The following is a 19,380-nucleotide window of genomic DNA, read 5'->3' on the forward strand; positions in this document are numbered from 1 at the left end:
ACTCAAATCAAAGTTTTTAATGAAAAAATATAAGTATTGCAAATATACTTTGGCTTCACTTTTACTCCTAACTTATGAGACAAATATGCATAACTTTGAATAAAAACAGGTAAATAGTTGAAATATCAGAGAAGTACTGATGGAGACATCCAGCTGCTGAAATCATCATTTCGGACACAAAGCTTGCCTAAGACCAGGTTGGTGTGAACGCAGTAGTCTCTGTAAATTCATTAACAATCTGTAAATGAAGAGGGGGAGTGTTGGATACATACTGTATGTAACTTCTTCACTTTAAAGGGAAGAGCAGACACCTGTCACACAGTATGGAGTGAGTAGTTCCTTCTTTCAGAATACTACAGTATCCAAACAGCGACCATGGAAGTAATATTTACAGAGAGGGGGTAAAGCACCCTTAAGATGCATAAGAGAGTGTTGCCTCTGCAAAAAAAAATGTGCAACTTTCATACATTTGAGGAGTCACAATTATGAGATTTGAAATTCTAAAATAGAACAAACTTTGTTAAACGATGTGTCAGGCTTTGGATAAAATGTAGAAGAACATCAAATTAATACAGATAGGCTGTGCATTGTTTACTCTTCATACATTTTTTGATATACAAAAATCATAGCAAAAGAGATAAGAGATTGTCTATCTACGGCTCAGCCATCTTTTGAAATGGCAAGTTGTGTAGAGCTAATATATTTTTTTATGTACCATCACAATAGTTTTCTGAGGGAAATAACTGTGCAATTTCATTGTCATGGTTTTAGTGTCATCTGCTGACATTTTACTAAAAGAAAGCCAAACTATAAAAACATGTTTTGTTGATAAGGTGCTTGTTGAAGAATTATTTCTTCTGACTGTTCCACTTATCTAAAAGCAAAATCTACTGAAAAGTAAAATAAAAATAGCTTACTGTTTGTGCTTTTTGATAAACTGAAGCTGAACATATTATCTATTGATGAAATGTGGAATCCAAGAATTTTGAAGGAGTAACTGGGGTGCTCACCATGCTGTGGGAGTTGCAGAGAGTTTAGAAGACATACAAAATGAATATGACACCTGACTGGATTGTTTGAAATATATAAGAAGTGCATATCAAAGGTTACAATGGAAGAACCATAGTTCCTGCACGGCCAACAGGCAGACACTGAGTTGGTGAAACAGCAATTGTGTGAGCTGTAGGACAAAACAGTTGAGATAGTAAAATAACTTTAAAAACCTGGATAGCATTAAATCAACATGGCAAATAAATCAACAGTATGAAATTTGAGATTGTATTGTATTTTAGAAGGCTAGGAAGGGGGAGATCTGATGGAATATTTGAAAAGCAAGATGGAGAAGTAGTCTGGGTTTGCACAAGATGCATTGGGAATGGCAGTTGTGAAACACCTTCTATTGCCAGATTTGGCAGTCCGACAGTGAAAATCCAAAACAGTACTGACAGAATTTCTGTCATGAGTAAGCTGGTATTATAGAAGCTGTGGTAAATGGGTAGAAAGTTATAGTTGTTTGAGCGATATCCCTTCATACAATATGAATATCAAGTGACACTGAGGAAAGGCTTATAATTTGTAGACGTCATAAGTGACTGCAAACAAAGAAAACTGAAATTTAAATAGTCATTCCTGGCTACGCTGAAGATATTCAAGAATGGTAAAGTATTGACTGTGTCCCATTCCCCCTTTGTTGGTTGTTTTATATTTAGAGCCACTGGCATATAAAGTAAAGGACTCACAAATTTAAGGATATAAATGGCATAGAAATGAAAAAGATTAACTTCATTACTTAAGACTTGAAAAATCCAGAAAAACACATTTAGTTTTGTAGAACATTTTGAGACCATTCCAGGTCTTTTGGGGATACCAAATTAATGAAGATGAGACAAAGGCTAAGTAGCTGCATGTGAGTTGGCTCAGCAATACCCATAATTCTGAACACATGAGATGAAGCATTTAGGTGCACAGATTAAAAAGGATTCTGTTGTGTCAGCTAAGGATATGTGGGACGAGACTAAGCAAAATAAAAAAAAAAGAAATTCTACGTTTTTGATTATGGATATGGTTAGTAAGATAGAAGCAGTGAAAACGTTTTTAGTCCTTTTAGTTTTATATACAGGTCAATCATAATGTTATCAGCCAGAGAAGAAGTTGTGGAAGTTAGTACAGAGTTGAACAAATATATTTGGGGGGGAAGAGGGCAAGAGTAAAGTGAGATAAGTTGATTCTCTCCATAGAACAAAGTGGTTTAGAATTACCTGATTTGAAAAAGACTCACACATATAACATCATTTCAGGTTTGATTGTGATGTTAAAACAGAAGTGGAGAATGAGAGATAAGGAAAGAGTAGAATTCTGGATGCAGGTCCTTACGGAGAATAATTGAAAACATATAGAACATTATACTGATAAAGTAGCAGAAAGTATTTCAAAAACTAAGCCAACATGTGAACGGAGAAAGATTTTTTTGTAAGAGACATAAATGCAAGCAGGAGTATAGAGAAAAGGAGAATGGAATTTACTGGAAAAAATACCAAAGGATCCAAAGTACTGACAGCAAATAACTAGAGAGGGAAACATAACAGACTGGGATGAGGGAAGCAAAAGTTTGTACTGCAGATCAAAGACTGCCTTCCTGCCAGGAACTGATATGAGAATATAGGCAAGAGAGAAAGGAATGCCAAGTAAAAGACCATCTCTGGCAAAGTTTTTAAATGAGTCTAGAACATAAACTGCTGTTAAAAAGGGATAATTAGTAGGGCAAATAAAATACTGCACAACTATAAGAATCAATCAGAGGAGGTTAGAACACATTGTAAATTGCTTTTCAAGTCTACTCCCAAAGTAACAGTGTGAGGACTCCCAAGTATAGAAAGTCCAGAAGGTTTTGGATTTTTGCTTGCATGGGTATTTTTAGACCCAAAACAGACTTCTGAGAATGTTTTCCCAGTTAGATAACAAGTGCCATAGGTGTGATAGGAGAGAGAGAGAGAGAGAGGGAGAAGGGTAATTTGGAAGATGATTTTCTGGAAAATGCAACAAGCTGGCAGATTTAAAAATTCTCTGGGGAAGTAAATGATTGTAACTAAGAAAATGATTCTTTTGATCCTGTATACACAATCTGAATTACGTAGATTTAGTAATTCCTTATACGTTTAATGATATTGGCTGCTACACAGAAATAATTAAAAATAGAAATCAAAATCTAAATCAGCTGTAATTGTGTGCTGAATATTTTAAAGGAAAGAAAAGAATTGGAGATAGGATCTTTAGGAAAGAAAAGAAAAAGGCAAATTACATAGAAATTAACAGAATTTGTGAGAAGAACACATGCAGAAAACTATTTGCAGTATTACAACAACCTAGGCTAGGCCTGACATTAGTCATTGCTGATAAGTGCCCACCCCATTAAACAAACACATATAAAAAAGGCGATATTTGTAAGTAATGTGAAATGAAACTAAGTGTATGCACTGATAAAGAAATGCATAAAATATAAATTTCAAGACAATCAGATCTTGGGAAGTATAAACTATTCTAATGAATAATTTGGAAGACTTCTATAACATGAGGTCTCCCAATATTCTTTTTACATATAAGTAACCAAGCTGTATATCAGATGATCAAGCATTAACAAAGTTTTCATGTGTAACAAAATTATTAGCAAGTATTTTGGAACATAAACAAATTGCTTCTAGTATAATAAAATGAGTAGTGTGAAAACTGGATATAAAGGTAAAGATATAAGCAATTGCAATAAAGTTTAGTGGTGACTAGTAATTCAGCACTATGGGCCAAGCAAAAAGTAATTCTCAGTGCTATCAAGGCTATCACGGATTAGAAAAGTCAGCAATGTTCGGTATATTTAAGTAATATTTATAACAAAGTAATAGCATTTTGACTGCTGGGCAAAGTGACAATTTGGTTGAAATAGCAGGGCATGATAAAAAAAATGGTAAAAAATAAAGCATAGGAGTTTACAAGAACTCACTGTATGTATAATGCTATATGTAATGTATGCTGCCTCCCCTCAGAGATGAGCTTTAAATTTATAAAGGAAGCAAAAATTCAATACAGTTGGACACCTACTTTACAAAAAAGATATGACTAAATATTGAAGGTGGAGAAAGGCTAAATACTAAAAGAAGGTAGGAGTGGCCGATGAGGTACTGGTGGAGTTGCAGTACTCTGTTGTCATAGGGCAATGTGACAGCCACTGCGGGGTCTTGGGAAAGAAAGTAATACAAATCCCAGTAATCAAAAGGGGGTCATAGAATATATATACTGTAAATTGGTAGGAAGGGCACTGCTGATATAGGGTTCATAGGTTCATACTAGGCTATCTGCCCTGATGCAATTATAAGCCTAGCCCGATTCTGTATGGCTTACGCCACCCCTTGATTTGAGTATACTGTGCCCTTTTTAAGGTTTAGTTTACTGTGCCTCTGTCTAATAGTGACACGGGAGTAATCCCTGGGACAAACCTACAATCCCCCATCCACCTATCGAGATTCTTCTTGAAGAGATTCAGTGAGGTGCTCTGCCTCACATGAACTGGAATTCTATTCCAGAGCGAAGGGAGCCTCTGGGTTATGAACCTGTCCCTCCAGCAAGTTCTATTTATTTCTGTGCTGAGGTTCAAGTCCCTCGAACATGTGGCTCTAAGGGATTTAGATTTACTGATGTGGAGCATGTCCATTAATTCTGGATTTGACATAGCTTTGTATGTCAGGCATAGATCGCCTCGAAGTAGGCAGTATGCAACGGAGTAGAGCTGGAGTTTTTTTAACAGAGCAGCATATGGCATCTGTTTGAGACCCTTGATCCTCTTGGTGAGATACTTTTGGGGTCTTTCTAATTACTGCAGGTGTCGGGTAAGGTACATTCCAAAAGGGGCATGGTATTCTATGATGGGCCTGATGAAGGATGAATAAAGGTGCACGATTACCTCTCTTGATCTAGATGTGAAACCCTTCGTGATGAGGTGGGCTATGTAGAAGGTCTTTCTAACCACTTTGGCAATGTGGTTTTCATAGGAGAGATTGCTATCAACTTGGGTCCCCAGGTCCCTAATTAACTTTCTCTGTACTTAATGGGTTTCCGCCTATGTGGTAATTTGTGGGCACATTGTTTTTGCCAAAGGGTATGACTACACATTTTTTGGCATTTAGCTTTAGACCATGGCGCTGGCACCAGTTATCTGTCTCTGTGAGACCTTTGTGAAGGATGTTTGTGTCAGCTGGAGAGTTGATTATGGCGCCCATTTTGCAGTCGTCTGCGAACTTAGTCCTCCCACGTTTGCCTGTACCTCGGAAAAGTACATACCGAACAAAAGTGGTCCCAGAACAGAGCCCTGTGGGATGCCACTTGTGACTGGTTTCGAGTCTGACATGGCTCCAGAAACTCTCACTCTGTGGATTCTGTCTTTGAGCCAGTTTGCGACCCATCTTGTGATATAGGGGTTTATATTTAAGCTGGATAGCTTATCTAGGATGCCCGAGTGGGGTATTGTGTCAAATGCCTTTGCAAGGTCCTGATAGGCTGTGTGGACTACCTTCCTTTCATCTACAGCTTTGGTGACTGTTTCGAAGAAGTCAACCAGGTTCAAAAGGCAGGATCTGCCCTTGACAAAGCCGAACTGGGTAGGATCTAGTGTCTGTAGGTCCCCAATGTCTTTGTTTATGAGCTCCATGATGATCCTCTCCATAGCCTTGCAGACTAAGCTAGTCAGGCTTATAGGGCGTTAGTTTCCAGGGTCTGTAGAGGCTCCACCTTTGTGGAGTGGAACCACTGTTGCTGTACGCCATTCAGTGGGCACATATCCAGTAGTGAGGCTGAGATTGTATAGCTGTTTTATTTGAGGGATTAGTTCCTCTTGGAGTTCATGTAGGATGCAACCTGGGACGCTATCTGGTCCCATGGAAGCAGTGTTTTTTGCTTTGGAGAGGGCAGCCTTCACCTGAGCATCAGAGATGTTTGGAAGGCAGCCCTCTGCTGGGATAGATACTTGCTCTTTTGGGGGGGAGGGGTGGAGACATTTGCACTGAACCTGTCTGCCAGGATATTGGCGATGTCTGTTCAGTGTATTTTTTGTCGTTTAGAAACAACTCAGAACAAGTCTGGGAGTTGCATCCCAGGTTTCTAACATAACTGAAAAAAGCCTTATGATTGTCTTTGGTGTCCTGTGCAATTTTTCTCTCGAAGCTGGCCTTGGAGGATTTTATGAGGGATCGTAATTTTTTGCTAGTACTGATCAGAGATGCCTTCCCTATTAGGGATTTTGTATCATGTAGTAGCTTCCTCCTTCTGTTGTACAGTTTATTTATGGCAGGGGTCCACCAGACTGGACGCCTGCCTTTGGATGATTGGGTCTTGGTTTTGTTTGGGATAGCATGATCCATGCATTCCTGGAGATGTCCGTAGAATGCGTTTATATAGGAGTCTGCAGTTTGGGCCGTAGTTTCCACTGGCCCTGGGGCCTTGAAGGATTCCACTTCAGTTTTGAGAAGTGAGAAGTTCGCTTTTGAGAAGTTTTTCGCTGTGGTTTTCTGGGCTGGGGGTGGGGTCGGGATGTGGACATCCAGTGAGATTAATTTATGGTCTGATCTTACCAATGAGGGATATACTTCTGGTGTGGAGCATAGAGTCCCCATGTTGGTAATGATCAGGTCTAGTATGTTGTCCCCTCTTGTGGGAGTGGTGACTAGTTGTTCCATAGCATTTGAGTTTATAATTTCCAGGAACCTTTGGGCTAAGGTGCTGGGGCTTGAGTAGTGCTCCCAGTCAATGTTTGGGTAGTTGAAGTCACCCAATATAATGGTGTTCGGAGAGATCTTCATGTTCTCCAATGTTTTCAGGAAAGCCGAGTGGGATTCCTGACTTTGAGAGGGTGGTCTGTAGGATGCTATAAACTGAAAAGCAGTCTTGCCCACTGTTAGTTGCACATGGATGGTCTCCGATACTTTGTGCGATGCCACTAACCTGGAGGTGTGGATATCCTTGATAAATATGGAAACTCCCCCTACTTTTGTGGCTCGATCCAGGTTTTGGGGCCGAAAAGTATAATATGAGGTATAGCCTGGTAGTGCTGGGGTGCTCTCTGGAGCCTTGAACCAGGTTTCTGTCACTGCACAGATATCGATGTTCTCCATACTGAGGAGAGCTTTGAGTGCGTGCATCTTGAGGTTAAGACTTCTGGCATTTAGCAGCATTACCCTTAGTTTCTTGTTCCTTGTGCTGTCTATGGGGGTGGGTTTGACTTTTGAGCCTTGCTTAAAAAAGGCACTATGGGGGTGGCAAGAGCCTTTGCCAATATCCGAAAGCCCAGTGGTGACAGGTGCAAGCCGTCCCTAGCGAAGCAACATGGCTTGTCGAGCATGTCATCCCAGGCTGTCAGACACTGGATCCCCTTTGAATGACACCAAAATTTTAGCCAATTGTTAAAATCAATCATTTTGTCTTTGTACTGTGGCATCATTCTAGGTGAGGGTAAGATGCTGCTCAAGGTCAGGGTCATACCAGCCTGGGCTATATGATCAGAGAGCTCCTCTATGTCTCTTTTCATGTAGTCCAGGGAGGTATGTCTCAGGTCATTCACACCAGTTAATTATATATAATGAGAATGGGCTGGTAGAGAGAAATTTGATCGATTAAATGATATATTCAACTTTCTCCTCAGATAAGAAAAAAACATTAAAGTTAAAAGAAGTAAAGAATACATAAGAATTACAGCTTATTTACTTCTTTTAACTCTCCTTCACGAATATAATTAAAATCGTTAGATGTATGTCCAGGAAAATACAAATATATGCAAGCACAATGGAAATACAGTAGCATTAATGCTATTATAATCCTCATTTACACATGTAATTTGAAATTCTCAGCTATTCATATGTAACTCTGGAATCCTAAAAGCAATCTCCAATAGTAACAAGAATAAATGCACTAAATAGGGTATTACAAACATTCTTCACTCCTTTTTCAGAGGCAAATAAAAGAATTTACTTATGATATGAATCTAAATACAGTTATTATGGGTAGACCTTAATTACTGTCAGGCAGACACAATCTGCAATACTGAAATAATAAAAGCTTTCAACCTTTTGAAGATTAACAATATCTCCTCAGAACATAACATTAAAAATTCACAACTAGAAGTAAAATTTGTCATGCAGGCCAAACAAATATGGTACACCAATACACACTACACGGGCCTATCTCCTCTAGTTTGTATCTAAACACATGAAGGATTATGAATGGGTGGCTGTCCATAAACAAACAGTCTTAGGGTGTTCAAAAATAGATTTCAAGGAAGTCACATTAAAACTGAAAATCAGCAGGAGATTTTTTTAATCTACTCTAAGAGCACAAACATGACCTGATCACATTTATAATCAATGACCTGATCAGCTTTATGAGTTTGAAAGTGTCTGGGTGCAGCCTGTTTCTTGCTATGTTATCTGTATTTCCAGCCGATCCTTTGTGCTGAGAACAGGTATATGTCAGTGGATTAAGTTTACTGGCTATGTCAAGATGGAGACATGGATTTCACAGCAATGGTATTTGTTGTTACATCTAGTGTCTTAGTTGATATCTGTTATGTACCATTGCCTATTCCTGAAGATGTGAATATCAGTGTGGGATCAAATTCATCAAGTTTTACTTCTGGCTCATTCTTTAAGTTAATTTTTAATATTATTTCCATTCATTTATTATTTTAGATTTGTGGTAATTTCTATAGGTATGCAGTCACTGCTGAAGCTTGTTATTGCAGTTATTCTGTAGGAACCTTCCAGTAACATACAGGATTAAGATCAGAGGCCCAATTCCAAAAGACTTGCTCTTAGTGTAAGTGACCACTTACACTGAAAACAGATCTTTTGGAAACTGGCCCCTGGCGTAAGCCCGTTTATAGATGTATCTTACAACAAATTAATTAATTTACACTGACAGCAAGTCTTTCAGAGTCAGGGCAAAATTACAGTGAGGGCAAGTCTTTTGAAATCTGGCCCCAGGTCTCATCATAATCCACTCGTTATGTGAACAAGAAATGGTCATTGAAAAATTCACATCAAAAGCAAAGCTGAACAGCTGAATGTTAACATCTGTTTCGAGAACACATAACTAGTCAACTATGATCATGAAAACATAATCATAAGTCTTTCTAGTAGATGCAGCTTTAGCTACTCCGATGAGCTACAAGTTGCAGAGATAAAAATGTAGGAGTGAAAGGCAATACACACAGACAGACACACACACACATACCAGAAGCAAAGTACATCTTTGATGGGCTGACAGCTCTAAAAGCCATTAGACATTTCATTCTGCCATACATGTTTGTGTGTGTGTGAACGTGAAGAGTATTACTGATTTTAAAGCTGTTTACAGATTTACAACACTGTTTTGTGGTGGCAGTAATTTGTGCTCTAGAAAGACTACTACTGAAGCAGTAGTCGTTTCAGTATATATTCCTCTGTTCCCCAGTTAGATGCCTTACAATCGTAAATACACTAGACCTTAACGGACTAACAGTGACAACGAAAAAATATTTAAGCATCTACACTATTCTACTGCTATCATTGGTAAAGACAATCAAAGCAGCCCAGTTGAAACAGATTCCAATAGTCACCTGATAACAGAAAGAAACCAAAAGATAATGCCGAAACTTGAAAGACAATTACATGTCTCTGTTGATAGCAAATTGTACTGTTAATCCCAATGTATATAAATTTTACAGAAGACTGTTATAAAACATACATAAAATATAAGAAACCTAATCACTATGGACTTCCATGAATCTGACACAACTGTATTGCACTTTATATGCCTACTCATTTCCCCAGCTTTAATGCAGGAAGCACTGTGATCCCAAAGTAACCTTTAAAAATTGTAAAAAAAAAATCACAAATCACTCAAGGATACATGTACAGTGATTGGCCAAAGTTTGTTTAGTGACAACACAAGGGAATTCAAGTGGTAAGAAATGTGGCTTAGAATTACCACTGAAATTAAGATAATAGCTACTTATAGCCAATGTATTGATGGGCTCTTACAAAGTCATAACCAAACTATGGCAAAGTCACATCCCCTCAGGACATGCAAGCTGGCATCAGTCACTCAGTCCCATTCATCTACAAAGAGCTGTTCCACCACCCATGCTCACCACCAGAACTTCCACCAAATGAACTACAGTCAAGGTATAAGTGTGACTGGAGCACACCCATACTATGTGAAGAGACTTAGCAGTACACTTCCAGAATACATCATCTTTAACTTGTGTTACATTGTCTTGCATTCACTTACCGACTGTGTGGTTATAACTTGTTGTACATGTAAAATGACAGAAATTCAATACTTAGATAAACCACAGTGTGACTATGACCTGCTCCACAATGAACAATAAATATAAAGGTCTATCAAAAAGAGTAATCATAGCAAGCCATCCATGCCAAACAGTGACAAAGCAGTTCCTAGGGGAATGCCCCTGATCACCCTATAAAGATCTCAGTCCTGCTTCCCTGCTATACAAAATGAGGTTACACTTTCAACTCTCAATACACTCGCTGCTCTTCCCCATTATTGTCTCACACATCAGTCCATAGTCCTGCAGGCCAACATGTAATACCACAAAAATGAGGGGCTTTACAGTACCCTAAATGTACCAACCTCACCCCCCTCACATTTTAATCTGCAGCACTTGTCATTTAGAACTGCAATAACTTCCAAACAATCCCAAATCAGAAGTTTAAAGCTGTTTAAAGTTCCTATAGGGCTCCAGTAGTGTGGGCTGCAAGATTGCTGATGTCTGTGTGCAATAAAGTCAGCATGAGATCCTGGTAACCCTCTGCAGGAAAAAGGTACAGTAACTATTAGTGCAATAAAGCATGTATAAAGATGTATGCATATCTCTGCAAGACGTGTCCTTGTAGCTTTCCTAACACATATGCAGGAATGATGACCTACTGACCTAGTTGCCCACAGTTGGTATAAAACCGACGGGAAAGTCCTCATTCATCTCATCTAATTTACAGATTTATAAATATTAAGCAACGAGTGGCTATCAAAATCAACTAGTTACACTGTGCAGAATCAAAACATGAACAATGCTCTTGAAACAAACTAAATTTCTTATCACTCAGGCTGAAAAAATAGCATTATGTGAAGAAAATGATATGTATACCTCCACAGAAAAAAGCAATATTGTTCAGTACACTGACAAGTCAACATTAATATGCTCCACTTCCTCCCAACCTCAACAATTAAAACAAAAAAAAGCTTGATTTCTCTTGGAAAATGGCCCTCAAGATTCCCTGCTTACATTAAATGCTAAAAGAAAACTAAAGTAATACTCTTGGCTCCAAACATTACATAAGATGATGAGAACAAACTGTAAATTACCTTCCTTAACACAATCAGTGGAAAAGAAATTCAAACAAATGATCATTAACAACTTCTTCTTCTTTCAGCTTTTCCCAGTTAGGGGTCGCCACAGCGGATTACCTGTAAGCTCAAGATTGGCACTGGAGTTGTACAGTGTCGAGTTGCCAGCCCGGCACCCAACCTTCCACAGAAGGCACACACTCATGCCTAGGGCCAATTTAGAGTCTCCAATCCACCTACAGCATGACTTTGGGATGTGGGAGGAAACTGGAGCACCCAGATGAAACCCACGTGACCACAGGGAGGACATGCAGACTCCACACAGAAGGTGCCCCAGCCGAGGATCAAACCGGAGACCCTCTTGCTGTAAGGCGACAACGCTAACCGTTGCACCACCGTGGCCGCCCAAATGATAAAACTAAAACAAAAAGAAAAAATCAGCCAACATATAAATTACATCATTAGCAAACCAAGACAAAAATTTGGATCATTATGTAAATTCAAACCATATTTAACATGCATGCTCATCTACTTACTGCTCAAGTCATACTGCAAAGCCTCCTCCACACACTCTCTGTCAGTAACAACATCCACTCAACCCACTTAAACCAACAATAGCAAAGTTACAAAAAAAAAATCTAAATTTCCTGCTAATGTCCAAAAAAGAACTCACCATTCCACAACAAAAAAAAATATGCACAGTGGCTTGATCTACCAACACATACTAACTGCAGTGCAGCTCACAACGGTCTGGCATCATAAACTTAATCCAACATGCAATCTTCAGAGGCAACCTGGTAACCAGCAGAGATTCACTTTCCCCAATTATGTAGGTAATAAATGGAACACACTACCAAATAATCTCAAACTAGAACTTAACCTCAAAAAAAGTCTGAAATACACCTAAAAACTACATAGCAACTAAGTGGATATGTACTCACTACAGCAAATTGAATATGAAACACAAAGTCCAATTAATGAAAACTCTTTACAAATTCTGTATCAACCAAGTGCAGTTTTTTCCCATTAATTTAACAAAGAAATAAAATCTGTTCGTATCTACTACTTATCTGTGAATTATACTGGTGAAGCCTCTACCTAATTGTAAAACTGAATATCTGCACCAATTCCGCCATCTTATAAAGGTTTACTTACACTGGCCCCTTCTCAATACATGTCTATCATTTTGATCAATGCATTATCCCTTTTTCACAGGACCTTAACATTAATTTGATTTTTTTTTTTTCTTATTTGTGAACAGCAGTTAGTACACAATAAACATGTCACAACTTGGTTAGGAACTACGCTCAGCATATAAAAGAATTATTTTATTTTTGTTAACTGGAGTAGATCACGGATCCTAGTGAACCATTTTCAGAATCAGCCTGGGTGAAAGACAGAATGCAAGCAGACAATGACATCAATTTTATACAAATGAAAAAAAATCAGATAAGTTACAGTTTATATATATTACAATGATAGCTCAATGTAGTATGTGGAAATTAAGAGTAATGAGAGAAGTAAAAGGCACCAAATTCCAGAATGCACGTTAGATTTAAAATAAGAGTTGCTCATAGGACAGAGATATAGTTACAGCATTGTAAAACTTCTGTTTCAGTCCCAGGTGATGGCTGAAAAAAAATTCCTGTATTCAGTCTACCCAACCAGTTAACAACATGTATTAGTAAAATACACCACTGCTGTTATGAACTAAAACTGTTCCAGTTTACAGTGAAACTTCTGTAAATACATTTTAAGACCAAGCAGTGCTCACACATGTAAACAAAGGAAAAGGTAGCTCTGTACTTGTTATATGGACACGATCCAGTTTGATTTCAAACTGAACACCTTTATCAACATTTAGAGATTCCACCTTTGCAGATGCGTAAAGTAAGAATTTCTTACCAAAACTTAAAATTTTGCAGGAGAAAGCATGCCTTCAACCAAAAGAAAAGTCTTGTTTCCACTTTATTACCAAAGCAATTAAGCATTGTTACACAATTTAAGTTGTCACGCCTGTCTGTTAGAATTTTGAGATGTTTCACTGCAGTAATATCCTATTTCTGTTGTAACATAAAAGTAATACTTACTTTTTCTAAACTACATGTAACGTGAATAAGACTGGAGCCACACAACTCTATCCACACCATTTCAGAACTCCCCAAAACAGACTGCATGTGAAGGTAAAGGCTATGATATTGAGGACTTCTAAACGGAGGTACTTGAGGGGCAGATGAAATAAAGAGGAAGAACTCCCAGTTCTGTCAAAAGCCAACATCAGCATTTTAGTTCAGACCACTACTTTGAAATTCCACTCAAAATTATTAAAAAGATGCCATTTACACCTGTGTAGTTTGCTTTTTTTGTACAACACACGGAATTCTTGTTCCTTCAGCAATTTACAAATTATGCTCAGGATTTTTCTAGACTACATACCTGGAATGACTTCAATTTAAAAAAATAAATAAGAATCCCACTGCTGCCATGTTTCTGTTCTCATACTGGGTGCATGGATTAATTTCCTAATACAGACACTGCTGTGCAACATAAAGAAATGTGCTGCACAACTGACTGTCATCTTTCAGAAGAGATGTAAACTGAGGTCCCATCTGCCAGAGCTGGTGTTAGCTCAGGTAGATATGAAAGACCCCACAGCACTTGTCATGTCCAGGCCAAATCTCCCCTAATCAGTATAAATGCTGTACTGGGGGTCTCCCCTGAAAATCAGGCATAGGTCTAGTTGGAGTAAGCCGGTCAACAAAACATAAACAAAAATAGAAATACACAAGAAGTGGACTCAAGTTGGTCTGCTCAAACCAAACTGTTATGAATAGTAACTTGAATGGACATGCACAAACTTATTATTTATTTTAGGTTGTGCTTTTTAAATGCATGCACACTCACAAACTTATTTGCCTGTCTATTTACTTATTTCATTTAGTTGATCAGGTTATCCCTGACTGAGCAATGACGATTATCAGAAGGGAGGAGACCTGAGAATAGACAAATGATTACTTTAACATATTACAAAAAATGATTACTGATAGATGAGTATTATGCATTACAAAACACTTATTAAACACTTATTTATTACCAAATAGACTGTCAAAATCTTAATGGCTGCTTTAGAAGCAGCTCCAAGAAAACACAGGTTAAAGGAACATGCTATTTGCTCAATGCCTGGTCCTAAATCCAAAATCTAGACAATTCTTGAATAAAAGAGTATGGCAGCTAGTAAAACCAATACAATATATTCTCAAAACTGACCAAAGTTGACCTCTGCTAGTAATTCACTTTACATCATGTGGCAGTAAGTTTCGCTGTTATTACAACTATGAAACGCCTAAGATAGCCAACTATTTTTTATATACTTTGGAGCAAATAAAATAGCATTATGCTGTATTGGAAAAAAGTGAAGATAATTTAATGATGTTTTAGCAGGAAATTTTACCCCTCGACTAAATTGAACAGCACACTGAAATTATATATAACAATTGACTGTTCAAACTATTAAGTGTGTAACACCAATACAGTCTAATAAACACACCATGGTATACTGCTTTTATTTAGTGACACAAAACTAGCATCACATTTAATTTTTACATAGTATAACAAAGTGTGGCTTCAGCTTGCTTTTATGATGGCAATGCATGAGGGTGCAATACCTGCCCTTTGGGTTTATGCAAATCACCTCAATACAGGTCATCAGTGGAGGTCCCTTATAATATTACTACTTACTTCCTCACTTTCTGCTATAAACAGTTACTCAGTTTTCTTCTTGTCTCTGTTTTCACTTCTCATCTAAAGGTACATGTGTATGTATATGCATGCGTTAGTACATATATACACACACAAAAAAAACAGAAATGCAAAACATTAATCTACCTGTTTATGTATGCTTCTACGTGTGTTATACAGAATGCCATAACAAGCAGCACTTGTGCATGATTCCATCTCAAAGTTTAGTTCAAATACATCACAATTTCAAAGATCAAGATGTTACACTGTCGTTCTGCTGAACATTCATGTCTGTGCACACACATTCCATTTCCCATACCGTCGTTGACTCGTTATACGGAAAAGTACTATTTCTGCCTACTTCAGACATAAGTGAGCAGAGTATGGGGTGACTATAGCAGAAAACCACGCCATCACCACAATGTGTTATTTTTGGAAAACCAGCAGACAAAAAAATATCATCCAAGATGACATTTTGTGGCTCAAACGAACACACACACACCTGCAAGTCATACCACAATGTTAACACGAGGTAAAAGTCGTCTTGAGAGCTATGTAGCTTGCTGTATACTATTAACTCCCTCACCCCTTTTTAAAGTTACATACTTTACTGCTTTTCAGTCATAACATCAGATATTATTTAGTTTTGGGGAGGCAGGCGCATAAATGACAAGTAGTCATCGAAATCTTTGCTACAAACCATTTGCAACATTGTAACAACACAAATCATTCTGTGTGCAAAAGCATGGAAGAACAAGCACTGGCTGCTCATTTATTTTTGTCTCTGTAAATCGAGTCTGCTGAGCTGAAATAAACATTTTGACAAGCAGCCCGCTCCGGTCCTTGACTTTCGCATCAGTTAGTGCACATACTTCTTTAAAACACTGTAATGCAGACGTGTTTTATAATCCGTGCAAACAATATAAATATAGCTTGGAACTACTACTGCCTTTCTCACGTATCTAACCATAAACTAATCTGATTCAAAATCGTAAAGGATGGTTAAAGTATTTTCGAAATTCAAGCACACTCTCTCAAAAGATGGCTGTATTTCAGAACAGCTGTTAATTCCACAATGTATAGACATCACAATGGAATAAAAACGAGAAAGAAAACTATCCGAGCTAAAATAAAACAATGTATAGAATACTGAACTAGTAATTCAGAGCTGCACAACAGAAGAGCCTAATTCAAGTTTGGAGGATTCCGGTATTCTTTATACAAGTAGATAAAGCAACATACGCTTAATTTGGGAGACAGTATGTAACAAATTAGTTTCGGATGCTGCTTTACTGTAACACAAACAGTCGCAGTGATTTAAAAGCAAGTAATGCATCAAATACACACACCATCGAGTCCTGCAACCAAAAAATGCATGACAGCTACTAGCAATGAACAGCAGTGACACTTGTATGTTTTGCTCTTTTTTCTTGTAGTAAGATGCCTGAATTCATTGTTCATAAATGGTATGCATGTGTGTTTGTCTGGGATAATAAAAGCTTAGATGACAGTTCATTTGTGGTTATTCATTTACAAAGGAAGGTATGTAATAAATGCAAACGAGGATATGTTAAAAAAGAGGGTTATTGCAAGCAGAGGTGCTGTGACGCCTATAAGCAGGCCACAGCCCCTGCACAAACATTATAAAACACAACATGAAAACTCGCCATTGCTTTGGAGTTAACACCTAAAACCCCTTACTAATAGAAAGCACAAATAATTACAAACATCACACAAATCCGCGGCCTGAAAGAGACATTTGGAGCCTCTTCACAACGCGAATGTTTTCGATTCTGATAATTACACTAGCAATCTACTTTTTAAAATCGGTTAATAAAAAAGGGAACAGAGAATTAAGACATATCACACTATTCTGTAAATTAACTAGAGAACCACACAGAAAAAGATCAACAGACACACAAGCCGGGAGATCGAAATAGCTGCAGCCCCTTTTCAGAGTCAGTGCTGCAGTGCAAGAGAAGAACACAGCTAGAGAGACAGATGTATAATAATATTCACCTTGGCTGTGGATTATTGTGTTGGTTGTTGTGGGTGATGGTGATGAGGATGATGATGAGAGTTGTTGTTGGTGGGTAACAGTCGCCAGGACTACGGTGACTATGGCGCTTATTCACAAGGCAACAGTTGCTATAACTCACAAAGAGAGAGACAGCCTAACCCATCGTCCGGAAGAGGACGAGCAACCGAAGTAGGAGGAGTGCAGATGAGTGATACAAGGAACTGGCCAATTGGGAAGAGAATAAGCTACATGGGAAGCAACAAGTCACTGCTTTTGGGTTTGTAGTGATCTCTCCCCGAGATGTAAAATTCAATATTAAATGTGTGGTGGAAGTTTAATGAAAAGGCGTCCAAGTTAAAATTATTCAACACGGTTTGCGGATTACTTAATAATATTATCATGACGGCTACAGTTAATATTAAATTGGTACAAATTCTTAGCAGTTATTAGGCGAACTCAGTATGCGTCGAGTCCTGGTGGCATGAAAAATAAATGCTGAAAGAAAAAGGATATTGTTTGACATGTATGTTGGTTTAATGGGACACTAAACTCAGAAATGGTGATGGCAACATACTGATGTTTAAATTGACCTATACCAAGTGGGTTAGCGACTAGTGAAAAAAAACGGTGGAGTAGAGAAACAGAATAAAAGACCGAGAGCAGAAACAAATTATAATTCGTAACATTGTAGCTGGCCTTCGTGCTTGCTTGATTTTCACTGCTTGTTACGATGGCTCCTTCCTTTCTTCTCTGAACTTAAAAATCTTTTCACTTTGAGGTCTAGTTTCTTTGTACCCACTGTTTCTGAGCCTGCTATGAGGCGGGATTTCCTTCTCGGGTTATTAGCCGTGTTAGGTAGAGAGAGCAAGGGAAAAAACGCTCCTCCTCTCCCACCATCTTTCATCGTTCAGGTTAAAAGCAGAAATATGATGGAACCAAACGCGTTTTGGTAGTTGAGAAACTCTTCAAACTACTACAATTTGGACTGGTGCAAATCGACGACAAAGTAATATCCCGTTGCTGGATTATAATAAGCCTCTGAGAGGGTCAGTGGCGTGCAGTGCACCTGTTTGATACAATACACCCGTTTTGATACAAATACTTTGTGTAGGCTCATGGGTTATACCGAAAACTAGCTAAACACTGCGTATGTGCACTATGCAGTGATGCTCAAGGCAGGCACTAAATAATGTATTTGTCAAGTACACGTTTCTATACATTATAGGAGTAGATGTAGATCAAAAATAAAGTGTTATGTTCAACTATGGGCTTACTGCTCATTAGCTTAACATCGGTTAAGTTAATTTACGTTTACATACGTCCTTTTTCACTTGTGGTTGTTGCGTCTTTCGGCTTTTCCCGTTTGGGGGTCGCCACAGCGGAACTCCGGTTCGCTAATGATTGATAGTAGATTTTTATGTGCCGAGTTGCCGGCCCTGACGCACAACCTTCATCGAAGGTACGCCCATTCACGCATGTCTCCACACAGTAGACGTTCTAACTGAGAATCGAACAGGATAGTGTTTTACTGGGAGGCGACAACTCTACCGCAGCACCACCAGCGAAGTTGTGGTAAAAATCCGAAAAGCAGAGTTAAATCCCATTTGATGTGCAGCGCAGTAACTGCATCTGTAATATTTTTAAGATTGTGTGATGGAGTGGATGTGATATTTTAATGTCTTCTCGTTCCCACAGTGCCCCATATCTCAAATGAATAAGAAATGATAGGGGTCAATCGAGAACTCTTTTTAAAACATAAATACTTGAGATGTTGAAACAATAAGAGAAAGTGAATTATTTAAGTAAAGTTTGTAGTTTTAATTACTTTCAAGTATAATTCACCACATTTCCTTTAAAAGTCACTAGCTTTAGGAGGATTTAAGAGGAACAGAGCTAAAATTTGGTTCAAAATCAGGGACAATTGCCATATGCGAAAACAATTAATAATGCCCTTCACCGTTGTTGTGTATATATATTCATTCAGAAAGAATGGCAGTACTCTGAATTGCTGCTTACTTTCAGCAACTTTTTTCTGTGAATCTATTAGATTTAAGTTCTGTAACGTCATGAGCGGACAGGTGACCCGCTGTGGCGACCCCCTAACCGGGAAAAGCCGAAAGAAGAAAAACGTTAACCTTTCTTTCCTCAGCTGATAATAATGTTTACATTCTTTTTTTTATAAAGTTAAGAAAAAGAGCTGCAACGACTTGTATGTGTTCACTCATAGTCTTGTCTGTGGCTTG

The 19,380-nt window shown here is 38.2% G+C and overlaps 1 protein-coding gene across 1 annotated transcript in view; it reads right to left on the reverse strand.

Annotated features, from left to right (window-relative positions):
* Positions 1-17,637, reverse strand: part of RFX3 (regulatory factor X3) — a 1,639,608-nt gene extending 1,621,971 nt beyond the window's left edge. The window contains exon 1 of the mRNA XM_044061098.1: positions 17,137-17,637. The gene's annotated coding sequence lies outside the window, so the exon portion shown is untranslated. The remainder of the gene's footprint in view (positions 1-17,136) is intronic.
* Between the last annotated feature and the right edge of the window lie 1,743 nt (positions 17,638-19,380).

The sequence above is a fragment of the Protopterus annectens genome, chromosome 2.part0, assembly GCF_019279795.1.
Source record: "Protopterus annectens isolate FY-2018-M chromosome 2.part0, PAN1.0, whole genome shotgun sequence".
NCBI classification, from domain to species: domain Eukaryota; kingdom Metazoa; phylum Chordata; order Ceratodontiformes; family Protopteridae; genus Protopterus; species Protopterus annectens.